The sequence below is a fragment of the Hyperolius riggenbachi genome, chromosome 8 (genome assembly GCF_040937935.1).
Source record: "Hyperolius riggenbachi isolate aHypRig1 chromosome 8, aHypRig1.pri, whole genome shotgun sequence".
In the NCBI taxonomy this organism is placed as follows: Eukaryota; Metazoa; Chordata; class Amphibia; order Anura; family Hyperoliidae; genus Hyperolius; species Hyperolius riggenbachi.
The window spans coordinates 289,171,471-289,187,444 of record NC_090653.1 but is presented as its reverse complement, the minus strand read 5'-3'; positions in this window follow the sequence as shown (position 1 = coordinate 289,187,444).

The following is a 15,974-nucleotide window of genomic DNA, read 5'->3' as shown; positions in this document are numbered from 1 at the left end:
TGATCTCCATGCTCCATCCAGTGACTAAGCATTACCTTGTACTCATACTGTGCTGTGTAATCTCCATGCTCCCCTCCAGTGACTAAGCATTACCTTGTACTCATACTGTGCTGTGTGATCTCCATGCTCCATCCAGTGACTAAGCATTACCTTGTATTCATACTGTGCTGTGTGACCTCCATGCTCCATCCAGTGACTAAGCATTACCTTGTACTCATACTGTGCTGCCTGATCTCCATGCTGCCATCCAGTGACTAAGCATTACCTTGTACTCATACTGTGTTGCGTGATCTGGTTTGCATGTATTCCTGTATTTTCATATTGCTGTATGTCACCCCTAAATATTGTCTGTAACCTTAACTAATGTCCAGTGCTGCGTAATATGTTGGCGCTTTATAAATACAGTAAATAAATAAGTACATTTGAAAGCAATCCTACATATTCCCTGTGTATAAAAGCAGTACAAGGTAGCTTATCTTCAGCTAAAAAGAACCAAATACATAAGTATCCTCCCAGTTAGCAGTCTCTGTTCACATGCTGCAGGTGATGTGTGACTTGCATCTCTTTGTTCCTTGCAGGGTTAAACGATGGCAGATCCAGAAAGAAGCACTGTTGTGGCGACCGCCATCTTCAGAACCAGCTCTCCAGAATGACCTGGGACATGCCACCTCAGGGCTGGGGAGGAGCCGATCAGGAGGAGAAACCACCATGCCTACGAGGGTCCCGCGACTCCACCCACATCCAGTATAATTCAAACCGCAGGATGGACGGCATCATTCTACCCGGCAAAGCCCAGAGATCCTTTCCCAGCCACTAACAGGTTAACTAACGCCTCCAGCGTGGCGAAGGCAGCGCCGAAACGTTCGCCTGCATTATTACCCATTATATAGCACAGTCCAGAGGCTTCCCTGATCATCTTACTCCCCTCTGATCCTGCACTGGGACCCTCTGAAAATATTCAACATTAACCAGTTCAGCCCACAGGTGTTTTCACCTTCAAGTGAACCTCCGAACTAAAAATCTACTCAGCAGAACTGAAAAGGCTTGGTGTTTCTTTAACAGTTTCACAGCACCAGAACTTTGTTTTTCTTACCAAAGCATCATTTTTAGCTGCATTTTTAGCAAAGCTCCGCCCATCAAAGAAAAAAAGCCTGGGCTTTTTTTCCCCTGATGCTGTGCAGAGCATGATGGGATTTCCTATGTTGTTGTTCATGTTGCCTAGCAACTGGGAGAGGTGCTCAGGACACAGGACAGTTGGAACTGTGTCTCATGCTCCCTGTCACCTCCTTTCAACCAAAAAGATGGCTGCCCTCATGAAATCAAACATTTGCATGTGCTTTTAAAACAGGGTGGGTAAGAGATTATATTACCTATCTATTTTAATTAACATAACTAATGTAACTTAATGACAGTATGTTTGTTTAGGCTGAAGTTCCTCTTTCAGGACAGAAGCAGTTTTCCCCTGTCAGTGCTCCTCCCATTCATTCGCCAGTAACTTTATCACTACTCATCACACGTAAATGATCTATATCTTGTTTTTTTTTGCCACAAATTAAACTTTTTGAGAGCGATACTTGTTTTTACTTTATTTTTTATGCATTTTTAAAGCAAATACACACACACAAAAAAGAAAAAACAAACTATTTCTCCAATTCCACCCCCTATAATTTTAAAATAACCTATGCTACTATAAATGAAACCTACCCATTTTATTTGCCCATTAGTCCCGGCTATCACAGCATTTAAATTATGTTCCTAGTACAATGTATGGCGACAATATATTATTTGGAAATAAAGGTGTATTTTTTCAGTTTTCTTTTTTTTGTGCCCCATCAATTGTAAGCCATTATCTATTAAAATTAATATAATTAAATCACTTCCAAAGTCCCCTCCCCCCCTCCCCCAGTTAATAAGCAAACAAGTTAAAATAAAATAAAAAAACGCACAAACAAACAAACACAAAAATCCATAAATAGTTGCCTTAGGGAATTATATTTTTTAATATGTACAGTATATCACTGTTCTTTTTTTTTTTATCAATAAAAAATCTGTGCAGGGTAATTTCACTTTTCGCCACTAGATGGCGATAAACAGTATTTTATTTGTTTTACAGTGTCTGAGCATTAATGAAGTTAAAAAAAAGTTACATTCTTATGATGAATGGACATGACCTCTGATCGGGGACATGTCCATTCCTCACAGGCATTGTGATTGGTTCAGAGAAGCTTTCTTTCTCTTCCCCAATCGCCAAAATGTAAAACCGCAGGAGTGCGCGGGCAACAGCCCCGTGCACCCCGCAGGTACTGCTGTTTGCAAACTGGACGAGAATTCTCGTCCAGTTTGCCTTTAGCTGCGCCTATCTGGACTGAAATACTCGTCCAGATAAGCTTAAGTGGTTAATGTTGAATATTGTTGCCGAGCCACACTTCCCCTTCGTATACAGGTGTGGTCACGCTGCGCAGAGAATTGCACTGCACAGCATTTACCTCCATACACGAGCAGCTCTGCACTACTGCGCAGGTATGAACCCAACACGAAAGCGAAAAGGAAAAGGCCGGCACCATCTATTTCTTCTGCTCTTTTATTGCTTAAAGCATGAATACATTCCAGCAAATAATTGCAACGTTTCAAGGCTGCACGCCTCTTTGTCAAGCTTAGCTGGGAATTACAATAATTGTGTGCACATGCTAGGTATTTATACTAGTCATGGTTGGCAGCAGCCAATAGATTCAAAATGTCTACACACCAATCATAATGGTCCTATACTCACGGACCTGATGGGGAACTTACATGCTGCTAGCCTGATAGGACGCAGAGTCCTAGAACATCCCATCTAGTTTGCCCCTCCTCGCCATACGACCCAGATCCTTCTTCGTCCGCCTCTCATTGCAGTGACGCCATCTCCTCCGCGCACGGCGGACCTGATGGGAGCCCTGCATATCGTCACGCCGTGGGCGGCGCCAAGCAGCGCCGCATCAGCGTGTGGAGGCGGATACTGTGGGGAGTCGGACGCCAGCGGCGCAAGCGCCGCCTGACGCCACCAGATGGAAGCAAGGATCCGGAGTGCTGTTGGATCGTTGGCCGGGCACGTCGATCTGAAGTTACATACAGTGGGTGCAGTCACATTACTACCAATCGGTATGAACCCAACAGGCGCCTGTGCAGTGCGGTCATACAAAAAAGGAGCGCAACCACAAGTAAGAAGAGGATCTCAGCAAGCGGCGGGGGGGGGGGGGGGGGGGTGTCAGTGAGGATCGGGGAGGCCTCTGGAGCATCCCTCTACAGAGCAGAGTATCCAACATTTTTTCCTGCAACAGATTTGCTTTAACCAATAACCACTTAAGGACCACAGGCTTTACCCCCCCTAGTGACCAGGCTATTTCTTACAATTTAACCCACTGCAGCTTCAAGGGCTCGCAGCAGAGCGGAACAACCTCCTCCCCAGCCTACACCTCTCTGATACTGCAGCTGCCCCCTCCCCAGCCTACACCTCTCTGATACTGCAGCTGTCCCCTCCCCTGCTTACACCTCTCTGACACTGCAGCTGTCTCTGACACTGCAGCTGTCCCCTCCCCTGCTTACACCTCTCTGACACTACAGCTGTCTCCTACCCAGCCTACACCTCTCTGAAACTGCAGCTGTCCCCTCCCCAGCCTACACCTCTCTGATACTGCAGCTGTCCCCTCCCCTGCTTACATCTCTTTGACACTGCAGCTGTCCCCTCCCCTGCTTACATCTCTCTGACACTGCAGCTGTCCCCTCCCCAGCTTACACCTTTCTGACACTGCATCTGTCCACTCCCCTGCTTACATCTCTCTGAAACTGCAGCTGTCCCGTCCCCTGCTCAAACCTCTCTGACACTGCAGCTGTCCCCTTTCCTGCTTACACCTCTCTGACACTACAGCTGTCCCCTCCCCTGCTTACATTTCTCTGACACTGCAGCTGTCCCCCCCCCCCCTGCTTACACCTCTCTGACACTACAGCTGTCTCCTCCCCAGCCTACACCTCTCTGATACTGCAGCTGTCCCCTCCCCAGCCTACACCTCTCTGACACTGCAGCTGTCCCCTCCCCTGCTTACACCTCTCTGACACTGAAGCTGTCCCCTCCCCTGCTTACACCTCTCTGACACTAAAGCTGTCTCCTCCCCAGCCTACACCTCCCTGATACTGCAGCTGTCCCCTCCCCAACCTACACCTCTCTGATACTGCAGCTGTCCCCTCCCCTGCTTACACCTCTCTGACACTGCAGCTGCCCCCTCCCCTGCTTACACCTCTCTGACACTGCAGCTGTCTCCTCCCCAGCCTACACCTCTCTGACACTGCAGCTGCCCCCTCCCCTGCTTACACCTCTCTGACACTGCAGCTGTCTCCTCCCCTGCTTACACCTCTCTGACACTGCATCTGTCCCCTCCCCTGCGTACATCTCTATAACACTGCAGCTGTCCCCTCCCCTGCTTACACCTCTCTGACACTACAGCTGCCTCCTCCTCTGCTCCCACCACTCTGACACTGTGGCTGTTTTGGTGCTCCATATAAATTGTTATGTGTAGAGCGCTTGAGGGGGCCCAATGTAAAATTTGCACTGGGGCCCAGAGCTCCTAAGCCACTGCTTTTTCTCTGTGCATAAAACCATGGTATGAAATCTTGATGTGGAATTACACTTCAAAGACAGAGAGTCATTAATCAAACTAACAACATCCAGATGTTTCAGGGTATTTTCCACATCCGGGAGAGATTCATTCTGTATGTGAGATCTGAGTAATTCCCAATGAAGGCAGCCTGGCTGCAGCTCACAAATCTGTCATTAAATATCTCCATACCGTGCAGACATAATAAAGACATTCAGCAAACACTTGTGTGAATTGTGAGTTTTTCTTATGGAATATCTGATGACATGTGAAATCCAGCAGGGATTGGCCAGTACTTTTTTGGGGAGGAAGTAACACTGAAGCTTGGTACACACTTTGAATTATGATTGGCCAATAGCTGACCAATTTTGCCAGATTCAACAGATACTGAATAGTTTGAACAGATTGTGTAGGTAAACCCTTAAAGTGGCCATACATCGGTTGACTTGGCGGTCAATCGACCATTCGATTTGATAATTTATAGTTAAATAGTTATTTGGGTTGAAAAAAGACATTACTCCACCGAGTTATCACAGAATTGGATGAAAATCGGTGCCACCAAGTGCATGCCCAGTAAACGACGCAACCAATTTGTCGCTAAAATCGTTTCATGTATTGATCGGACATACTGTAAGATGTCAGGCCGCTGGGGTCGATCAGGTGCGCAGCGATAACATGGAGCAATGTCGGGATGAGTGACAAAACACCCAATGCTGCCCCCCTATTGTTAAATGTGCCCCCCCCCCCCCCCCCCGGTGCTCCAGCCACAAAAATGCTCCCCACATATACGCCAGCAACCATATAGGGCACGTGTACGTGGCTGGAGGGCGGAGCCAGCAATGGTTGTGGACAGGTAATGTATGGGGCAATGGAGGAAGCATATTCAACATTGGGGGGACTGTGGCGAACATTACAGAAAGTCGTGCGCAATCGCCAACGACTTGCGTAATGGTCCAGCCCATTACTCTAAGTCCTGTGTAGATTAAAACAAATACCTTTCCTTTTGCTCTCTTCCACTAAAAGCAAAAGCCCCTCACCCAGGGGCGTAGCAATAGGGGGTGCAAAGGTTGCAACTGCATCGGGGCCCTTAGGCCAGAGGGGCCCCACGGGGCCCTCCCTCAACTTCAGTATTCGCTCTCTATTGGTCCTGTGTTCATAATAATCACTTCTATAGATACTTTGAATATTGGTAATCATTAACAAACTGTTCCCCATCCCCTTCTTGCACCTCTGACACTGTGGTTGCCATTGGCAGATTTTGGTGCGCCGTATAAATTGTTATGTATAGAGTGCTTGGGGGGCCCCAATGAAAAATTTGCATTGGGGCCCACAGCTCCTTAGCTACGCCACTGCCCTCACCTAGTGTTGGGCGAACAGTGTTCGCCACTGTTCGGGTTCTGCAGAACATCACCCTGTTCGGGTGATGTTCGAGTTCGGCCGAACACCTGACGGTGCTCGGCCAAACCGTTCGGCCATATGGCCGAACTAAGAGCGCATGGCCGAACGTTCCCCGAACGTTCGGCTAGCGCTGTGATTGGCCGAACGGGTCACGTGGTTCGGACCCGAACGCGCTCTGATTGGCCGAACTGTCACGTGGTTCGGGTAAATAAATACCCGAACCACGTCATATCTCCGCCATTTGTCTGTGGGTTTAGCTTTGGGTAGGCAGGCAGGGTAGTTCGCGCTCCAGCCACGCTAGCCAGGGTCCCCCCTGTCATTGTGTCACTGCTGGGAACAGTAGTACACCGCTTGCTCAGCCACACTATATAGCATTCTGTTTACTGCCACTCTGTGTACCTCGCTCAGCCACACTATATAGCATTCTGTTTACTGCCACTCTGTGTCTGCTGGGAATAGTAGTACACCGCTTGCTCAGCCACACTATATAGCATTCTGTTTACTGCCACTCTGTGTACCTCGCTCAGCCACACTATATAGCATTCTGTTTACTGCCACTCTGTGTCTGCTGGGAATAGTGGTACACCGCTCGCTCAGCCACACTATATAGCATTCTGTTCACTGTTCTGTGTCTGCTGGGAATAGTGGTACACCGCTCGCTCAGCCACACTATATAGCATTCTGTTTACTGTTCTGTGTCTGCTGGGAATAGTGGTACACCGCTCGCTCATCCACACTATATAGCATTCTGTTCACTGTTCTGTGTCTGCTGGGAATAGTGGTACACCGCTCGCTCAGCCACACTATATAGCATTCTGTTCACTGTTCTGTGTCTGCTGGGAATAGTGGTACACCGCTCGCTCAGCCACACTATATAGCATTCTGTTCACTGTTCTGTGTCTGCTGGGAATAGTGGTACACCGCTCGCTCAGCCACACTATATAGCATTCTGTTTACTGTTCTGTGTCTGCTGGGAATAGTGGTACACCGCTCGCTCAGCCACACTATATAGCATTCTGTTTACTGTTCTGTGTCTGCTGGGAATAGTGGTACACCGCTCGCTCAGCCACACTATATAGCATTCTGTTTACTGTTCTGTGTCTGCTGGGAACAGTAGTACACCGCTCGCTCAGCCAGAGTATATAGCATTGTGTTTACTGCCACTCTGTGTACACCGCTCAGCCAGACTATATACCATTGTTTACTGACACTCTGTGTACACCGCTCAGCCAGACTATATACCATTGTTTACTGACACTCTGTGTACACCGCTCAGCCAGACTATATACCATTGTTTACTGACACTCTGTGTACACCGCTCAGCCAGACTATATACCATTGTTTACTGCCACTCTGATTCTGCTGGGAACAGTAGTACACCGCTCGCTCAGCCAGACTATATACCATTGTTTACTGACACTATATAGCAGACTATATAGCATTGTGTGTACACCGCTCAGCCAGACTATATACCATTGTTTACTGACACTCTGTGTACACCGCTCAGCCAGACTATATACCATTGTTTACTGCCACTCTGATTCTGCTGGGAACAGTAGTACACCGCTCGCTCAGCCAGACTATATACCATTGTTTACTGACACTCTGTGTACACCGCTCAGCCAGACTATATACCATTGTTTACTGCCACTCTGATTCTGCTGGGAACAGTAGTACACCGCTCGCTCAGCCAGACTATATAGCATTGTGTTTACTGCCACTCTGTGTACACCGCTCAGCCACACTATATAGCATTGCGTACTCTGCCAGTCAGTGTGTATATTGCTGGGATCAGTAATACTCCACTCACCGTCAACCACTATATGAGCTCAACATGAGTTCCCCAGAGACCTCCGCTGTGAGCAGCACTCCCAACAACAGCAACAGCCAACGCCCCACGCAAGCTATAACATCCACCCCAGCAGCCAGTGGTCAGCAGCAGCCCTCCCCGGAGGAGAACGTTGTGTCCATCAGTCCGTCGCCAGAGCGATTAATGAGGGCTGCCATTGAGGAGATGATGGGGCCTGATGTGGAGGAGGAGGTCTGGCTCAGGCCAGCATCCCAAGTTAATGTTGAGGACGATGAGGGGTCTGTGTCTGGGGATGTTGGGGTGGCAGAGGTGGTGGGTGGGTCAGACTCAGGAGAAGAGTTGTATGATGAGGATGATGATCGGGACCATCTGTATGTGCCTCAGAGTCCGACCCCGGAAAACATGTTGTATCGTGTGTTTAGGTACTAAAATCTGCGTTCCCTCCCAGTAGTGTTGGGCGAACAGTGTTTGCCACTGTTCGGGTTCTGCAGAACATCACCCTGTTCGGGGTGACTATATAGCAGACTATATAGCATTGTGTTTAATGCCACTCTGTGTACACGGCTCAGCCACACTATATAGCATTGTGTTTACTTCCACTCTGTGTCTGCTGGGAACAGTAGTACACCGCTCACCCGCCACTGTATAGCATTGTGCTCTGTGTCACTGCTGACAATAGTGGTACACCGCTCACCCACCACTGTATAGCATTTCTGTACTGCCACTGTACTGCTGCCAGTCAGCGTGTACTTTAAGGATAAGTGAAATGATGAAGAAATCCGGTGAAAGAGGGAGGGGCAAGGGAAGAGGTGTTTCCCCTGACGGTTCACGTACAGGCCACAGGGGAGCACCCAAGAAAACCCACTCAATACTGCCCATGTTGTCCAGGACAACAACCCTCACAGATCCAAAAGAACAGGACCAGATAATTACTTGGATGACCTCTCAAGCGTCCAGCAGTGGGTTAAGCAGCACCAGCACATCACGCACGAGGTCCGAGTCCTCAGCCAGTTAAAGTCTGGGCTTTCTTTGAAGACTGCACTGAGGATGTTACCATGGCGATTTGCAAGGTGTGCAAGACCCGCCTGAGCAGGGGGAAAAGTATTAACAACCTCTCCACCACCAGCATGAGCCGCCACATTCTATCCAAACATCCCACTCTGTGGGCAAACGCGGCAGGACAGGGTACCACCAGCAACACTGCCTCCCTTGGGTTCACCAGACTCACCACCAGACCCGCCTCAGCAGCAGCAGTAGCCCAGCCATTGCGTGGTTCACAACATTCACAAACATCAGACGATGCTGACACTGTCACTTTCCGGACTAGTGCTCTTGAGGTCTCCCAGTGTTCATCAAACACAACAACCAACAGCCCTTCGGTGTGCAGCGCTACGGTTGAGTTGTCTGTCTCTGAGATGTTTGAGCACAAGAGGAAATTGCCAGCAAATGACCCCCGGGCCGTGGCAGTAACAGCCAGCCAGCATAGCCAAGCTTCTGGCCTGCGAAATGCTGCCATATCGAGTGGTGGAGACAAACAGCTTCAAGGGCATGATGTCAGTGGCCATCCCACGTTACGTGGTTCCCAGCCGCTACCACTTTGCGCGCTCTGCAGTGCCTGAGTTGCATGAGCACGTGGTCAGCTAAATAACCCGAAGCTTGAAGAATGCCGTTGCCTGCAAGGTTCACCTCACCACTGACACCTGGACGAGTGCGTTCGGCCAGGGTCGATACATCTCCCTTACCGCGCACTGGGTGAACCTTGTGGAGCCTGGCAGCGATTCCTCACCTGCTACGGCGCGGGTGTTGCCCACGCCGCAAACAGCTGGATAACAACAGCAGCACCTACCTCTCTGACTCCTTCTCCTCCAACGCATCTCAAAGCTGTACCTCATCCGGAAATGCTAACCCAGCACCAGCAGCAGTAGGATCGTGGAAGCAGTGCAGCACAGCTGTTGGCATGCGTCAGCAAGCGTTGCTGAAGCTGATCTGCCTTGGGGATAAGCAGCACACAGGGGAGGAAATTTGGAGGGGAATAAAGGAACAGACGGATTTGTGGCTGGCACCGCTGGACCTGAAACCGGGCATGAAGCTAGACACCTGGCACGAACTGGCAATGTACGCAATAGAGGTGCTGGCTTGCCCGGCAGCCAGCGTTATGTCGGAACGCTGTTTCAGTGCTGCCGGAGGCATCATCACAGATCGGCGTATCCGCCTCTCCACAGAAAATGCAGACCGTCTGACTCAAATTAAAATGAATCAATCCTGGATTGGAAACGACTACGCAACACTCCTGGACCCCAACCAAGTAACATGACCGATGAACATCTGGGATGGTTTAGCGTTTCCGGTCCCTGTTTATTGAACCTCTCATCTGTATTACATTTATGACTGCATGGCGGCAAAAAGCATTGCTGCTATATCCGCACGCTTTTTGTCCTCATGCAAGGCCTGGGTTGTTGTGTCTCACAAAGCGTGGCCTTCTCCTCCTGCGCCTCCTCCTGTTCCATCACGTGTGCTGCTGCTGCTGCTGCTGCTGCTGGGTTACCGTTGCCGGTCCCTGTTTATGGAACCTCTTATCTTTATTACATTTATGACTACATGGCGGTACAAAGCATGCTATCCGCACGCTTTTTGTCCTCATGCAAGGCCTGGGTTGTTGTGTCTCACAAAGCGTGGCCTTCTCCTCCTGCGCCTCCTCCTGTTCCATCACGTGTGCTGCTGCTGCTGCTGCTGCTGGGTTAGCGTTGCCGCGTGGTCCCTGTTTATTGAACCTCTTATCTTTATTACATTTATGACTACATGGCGGTACAAAGCATGCTATCCGCACGCTTTTTGTCCTCATGCAAGGCCTGGGTTGTTGTGTCTCACAAAGCGTGGCCTTCTCCTCCTGCGCCTCCTCCTGTTCCATCACGTGTGCTGCTGCTGCTGCTGCTGCTGGGTTAGCGTTGCCGCGTGGTCCCTGTTTATTGAACCTCTTATCTTTATTACATTTATGACTACATGGCGGTACAAAGCATGCTATCCGCACGCTTTTTGTCCTCATGCAAGGCCTGGGTTGTTGTGTCTCACAAAGCGTGGCCTTCTCCTCCTGCGCCTCCTCCTGTTCCATCACGTGTGCTGCTGCTGGGTTAGCGTTGCCGCGTGGTCCCTGTTTATTGAACCACTTATCTTTATTACATTTATGACTGCATGGTGGTACAAAGCATGCTATCCGCACGCTTCTTGTCCTCATGCAAGGCCTGGGTTGTTGTGTCTCAAAGCGTGGCCTTCTCCTCCTGCGCCACCCTCCTCCTGTTCCATCACGTGTGCTGCTGCTGGATTAGCATTACCGGTCCCTTTTCCTGGAACCTCTTATATGTATTACATTTATGACTGCATGCCGACAAAAAGCATGTTACCTGTGCAAAGAAAACAGACATTTCCCGCATTTAAAAGACAGTTTTCCCTTTGAAACTTTAAAATCGATTTTCTCAAAAACTATAAGCTCTTTTTGCTAAATTTTTTTTTCCTCTTGTACCCACTCCCAAGGTGCACATACCCTGTAAATTTGGGGTATGTAGCATGTAAGGAGGCTTTACAAACCACAAAAGTTCGGGTCCCCATTGACTTCCATTATGTTCGGAGTTCGGGTCGAACACCCGAACATCGCGGCCATGTTCGGCCTGTTCGGCCCGAACCCGAACATCTAGATGTTCGCCCAACACTACGGGCCTCACCCACATCCTGTGTCAGGTCAGCAAGGAATTTCACACGTGGCCGACCTCCTAGGCAGAGCCATTTGGTGCACAGCTCATTCCCCAAAGGAATTGGATCCAATCAGTAAGATAAGAGATTCCCTCCAAAATCATACAATCAAACAAAGAGAACTTTTATGTATTTGTAATTCAAAATAGCCTTGTCACAGAAAGGAAAAAAAACACATTTTCTGATACCTAGAAATCAGTTCTATCATTCACCTGAACTACAATTTTCTAACTGTCAGGAATCCGTAGAAAAACCGCTTTATCCTGCCTGCGTAGAGCGAATGCGATAGAATAGGCATGTGTAGCGTCGTTTGATACAGGGTCGCAGGCCGCTTATGAATATAGCCTCGGATTTGCGATGCGCCAATCTGGGGCGGAGTCACACAGAGAATTCATAAATGTTACATTTTTTGCTCTGAGTCTGAGGGCGGCAACCTGCTGACTAGGAGGTAACCCCGCCTTAAACACACCTACTTTCCAGGTAGTGACAGCCCAAAACTCAGGTCCTATAAAAGTGGGGCGGGACCAAACCCGCCCAGTTCTCCAAATTCCATTGACCAGGAAAGTCCATGCTTGCGTTAAAGGAGAACCGACACATGCTGTATTTCAAGGACTCTTAAACATTAATGTCTACTTTAACTGGACTTTGTTTCTCCATTCGCCAAATGGACTGATCAGCTATAACTACAGTAAGAACTTTCTGATTTTATCCCTGTTATTTTAAGCTTTGTGTCTATGTGTTAATCTGTGTAAATGTATGTAATGCATGTTCTGAATATACACAATCATACCTATTCTCCTGAAACCGCTACCCTGTGTTTAATAGAAGTGTGCCTTTATAACCCATATGGGAGAACCCGGCCCAGATATAACGATCTGACCCAGGTTCCTGCATACTGCTAAGGGTTAATAGAGCGTTCTCGAAGTCCTAGCATAATTACAGTAGCGGGCTGTGTAACTCGCTTGGTGGCAGATCTTTGAATTGTATGTGTGTGGTGAATCCTTTGGGCGTCCGAATGCTCCCTCCATTAGTCAGTTCATCAAATTGCGAAGTCAGGTTTACGCTTCGTGATGGACAAAATGACAGTGCGAGGGGATTTCTGACTCTGATCGACTGACCCGCCCGCAGACCGGCCTTGCGGTCTGTGACATTAACATTGGGCTGGCGTGGGCATTGGATGCTGCGTCACAAGGCCGATTCTGGATCAATTTCAAATCTATAAAAAAATATGTATCTGAAGTTGAATACCCACCAAGATCGATCGGGGAACCTACAGCAAAATGACCCGATGAACGAGTGCTCCTCGGGCCATCTTCTACCGCAGGAACTCGCGAACAGCACATGATGAGGGCAAATGATAAATCAAATGATAGTGATACCATACACTGGTCGATTTCAGCCATAGATCGATTCGATTCTATGGAATCAATCGATTGATTGAAAATCGATTCTATCAAATCTCTTGATCGATTTGCGGCCGATTTCGATGGATTTGAACCATTTGACAGGATGGAAAATCTAGGTCAGCAGCAGATCGATGGCCCATAGAGTTGCATTGGACCTGATGGTCCAAAAATGAATTTTTCATTCTGAAATCTATTGGAAATCTGTTCCTAGTGAGTGGCACACATCAGATAGATTCCTGGCAGATTCGACTTGTCAGGCATCTGACAGAAATCTATCCGATGGTCGAATCTGCTGGAAACCTATCAGTGTATGGCCTCCTTAAGAATAGTCGGGGGATCGTAAAGATCTGATCTGCCATGATTAACATGATCGCCACCTGTCGCAAGAGAATAGTGGTAACATACCCATGGTGCGAAACTGCAGAAACGATCGCTCAAGGCAGAAAAAGTTGCATTTTGCTGAAAAAATCACTGGAAAAAAAATCACGCCATGGGTATGGACCGCCAAGTAAATGGGAACCGCTGTAAAAAAAGAAAAAAAAAACTCAGTTGCTTGCCTGAGAGGGAAGGATCTTAATGAGCCTTCCCTCTCCTCTCCCGGTGCCCTCGGTGCAGCGCTGTCCTCTGGAGCAGTATTTGACTAATTTGGTCAAATACCGCTTACTCCTCAAGTCTTCGGGGACCCGGGTGCTCTCAAAAATGGGCCTCTCCATCTCCATACTGTGCATGCGATGACGCTGGCCCTCTCTCACACACTCCTGCATGCTCACTATGGAGCCGCCTGTCTTTGAGAGGACTCAGCTACCGAAGCCTTCTGCGCGGGTGATTCTAACGGGGGAGACCAGCGCTGCACCGAGGGCACCGGGAGACATGGGAGAAGGCTTTATAGGACCCAGAGCCTTCCCTCTACTTAGGTAAGTATCTGGTTTCATTTTTTTTTTTTTTTTAGACGAGTCCCATTAGCTTTAAAGAGAGACTGAACTGAAGCCTTCTAAAAATCCTCTTTTTATTTGATTTATCTTCAGCAATATGAGCAAAGCTAAAACGCAGTATTCCCGTGGCAGAATGATGTAGTTAAACCCTCCTAATCCCCGGGGGAAAATTCAGGGATCACTTCCAGGTAGAGGCAGAGCTTTGGACTGTAGCTCTGCCTCTACTGGCGTCAATCCCCGCTGATCGCCGCCTCTCCCCGCCCCTCTCAGTCTTTTTTCACTGAGAGGGGCGGGGAGAGGCGGAGATCAGTGGGGATTGACGCTAATGGAGGCAGAGCTACAGCGCTAAGCTCTGCCTCCCCGGGGCAGCAGAATCCACGACCTGGAAAGTCTGGGAATTTTGCCCCTGTATTTGGGAGGTTTAATTACATTGTTCTGCAGCAGGAATGTGGCATTTTAGCACTGCTCATATTGCTGAAGATAAATGTCAAATAAAAAAGAGGATTTTTGCAAGGCTTTAGATTCTCTCTAATAGTGGCCATACATGCTACAATTTTTTCATACAATCTTACCATTTCTATGTAATATAAGGGAACTGCATAAATTATCCGTTCATATATTCACTTAATTTACCCTTATACTACATAGAAATGGTAAGATTGTATGAAAAAATTGTACCATGTATGGCCACCATAAGGGCTGTTTCATACTGCTGGCAATCTTGCTGCGATTCTGCTGCGCTTGCATCTCCAAACGTGCTTTATACGGTATTTTAGGAGTGATTCTTGTCCCCTGACGAGAATCGCAAAGGCAGTCGCATTAAAATCATAGAATCTCTATTTCCAGTGTGTCAGCCCTTTTCGCCTAAGAAATGTGATTTCTTTCTATTTTCATCACCACGATTTAGCCGCGAATCCGATCCAACGGGCATACAGCGCGATTCTGTGCTTGCGATTTCTGACAGGAGAAAAGAATCCTCATCTGCAAATTAGTTTGCATTGCCAAATTACAGGAAAAAATGAAATGCATAGCGACCCAAGACCCGAATCTTACCACTTCTATGTAAAATAAGGGACAACCAAAAGTACCCATGCAAAGTCCATGCGCTCAGTTTACCCTTCTACTACAGAGATACGCGAAGATTGTACAGTCAAGATTGTATTATAAGTGGGCACCATTAGGCTAGGTTCACAGTAGTGTTGGGCGAACAGTGTTCGCCACTGTTCGGGTTCTGCAGAACATCACCCTGTTCGGGTGATGTTCGAGTTCGGCCAAACACCTGATGGTGTTCGGCCAAACCGTTCGGCCATATGGCCGAACTAAGAGCACATGGCCGAACGTTCCCTGAACATTCGGCTAGCGCTGTGATTGGCCGAACGGGTCACGTGGTTCGGACCCGAACGCGCTCTGATTGGCCGAACGGGTCACGTGGTTCGGGTAAATAAATACCCGATCCACGTCATTTCTCTGCCATTTGTCTGTGGGTTTAGCTTTGGGTAGGCAGGCAGGGTAGTTCTCTCTCCAGCCAGGCTAGCCAGGGTCCTCCCAGTCATTGTGTCGCTGCTGGGAACAGTAGTACACCGCTCACCCACACTATATAGCATTGTGTTTACTGCCACTCTGTGTACACCGCTCACCCACCACTGTATAGCATTGTGTTTACTGCCACTCTGTGTCTCTGCTGGGAACAGTAGTACACCGCTCACCCACCACTGTATAGCATTGTGCTCTGTGTCGCTGCTGGGAACTGTAGTACACCGCTCACCAACCACTGTATAGCATTGTGCTCTGTGTCGCTACTGGGAACAGTAGTACACCGCTCAACCACCACTGTATAGCATTGTGCTCTGTGTCTCTGCTGGGAACAGTAGTACACCGCTCACCCACCACTGTATAGCATTGTGCTCTGTGTCGCTGCTGGGAACAGTAGAACACCGCTCACCAACCACTGTATAGCATTGTGCTCTGTGTCGCTGCTGGGAACAGTAGTACACCGCTCACCCACCACTGTATAACATTGTGCTCTGTGTCGCTGCTGGGAACAGTAGTACACCGC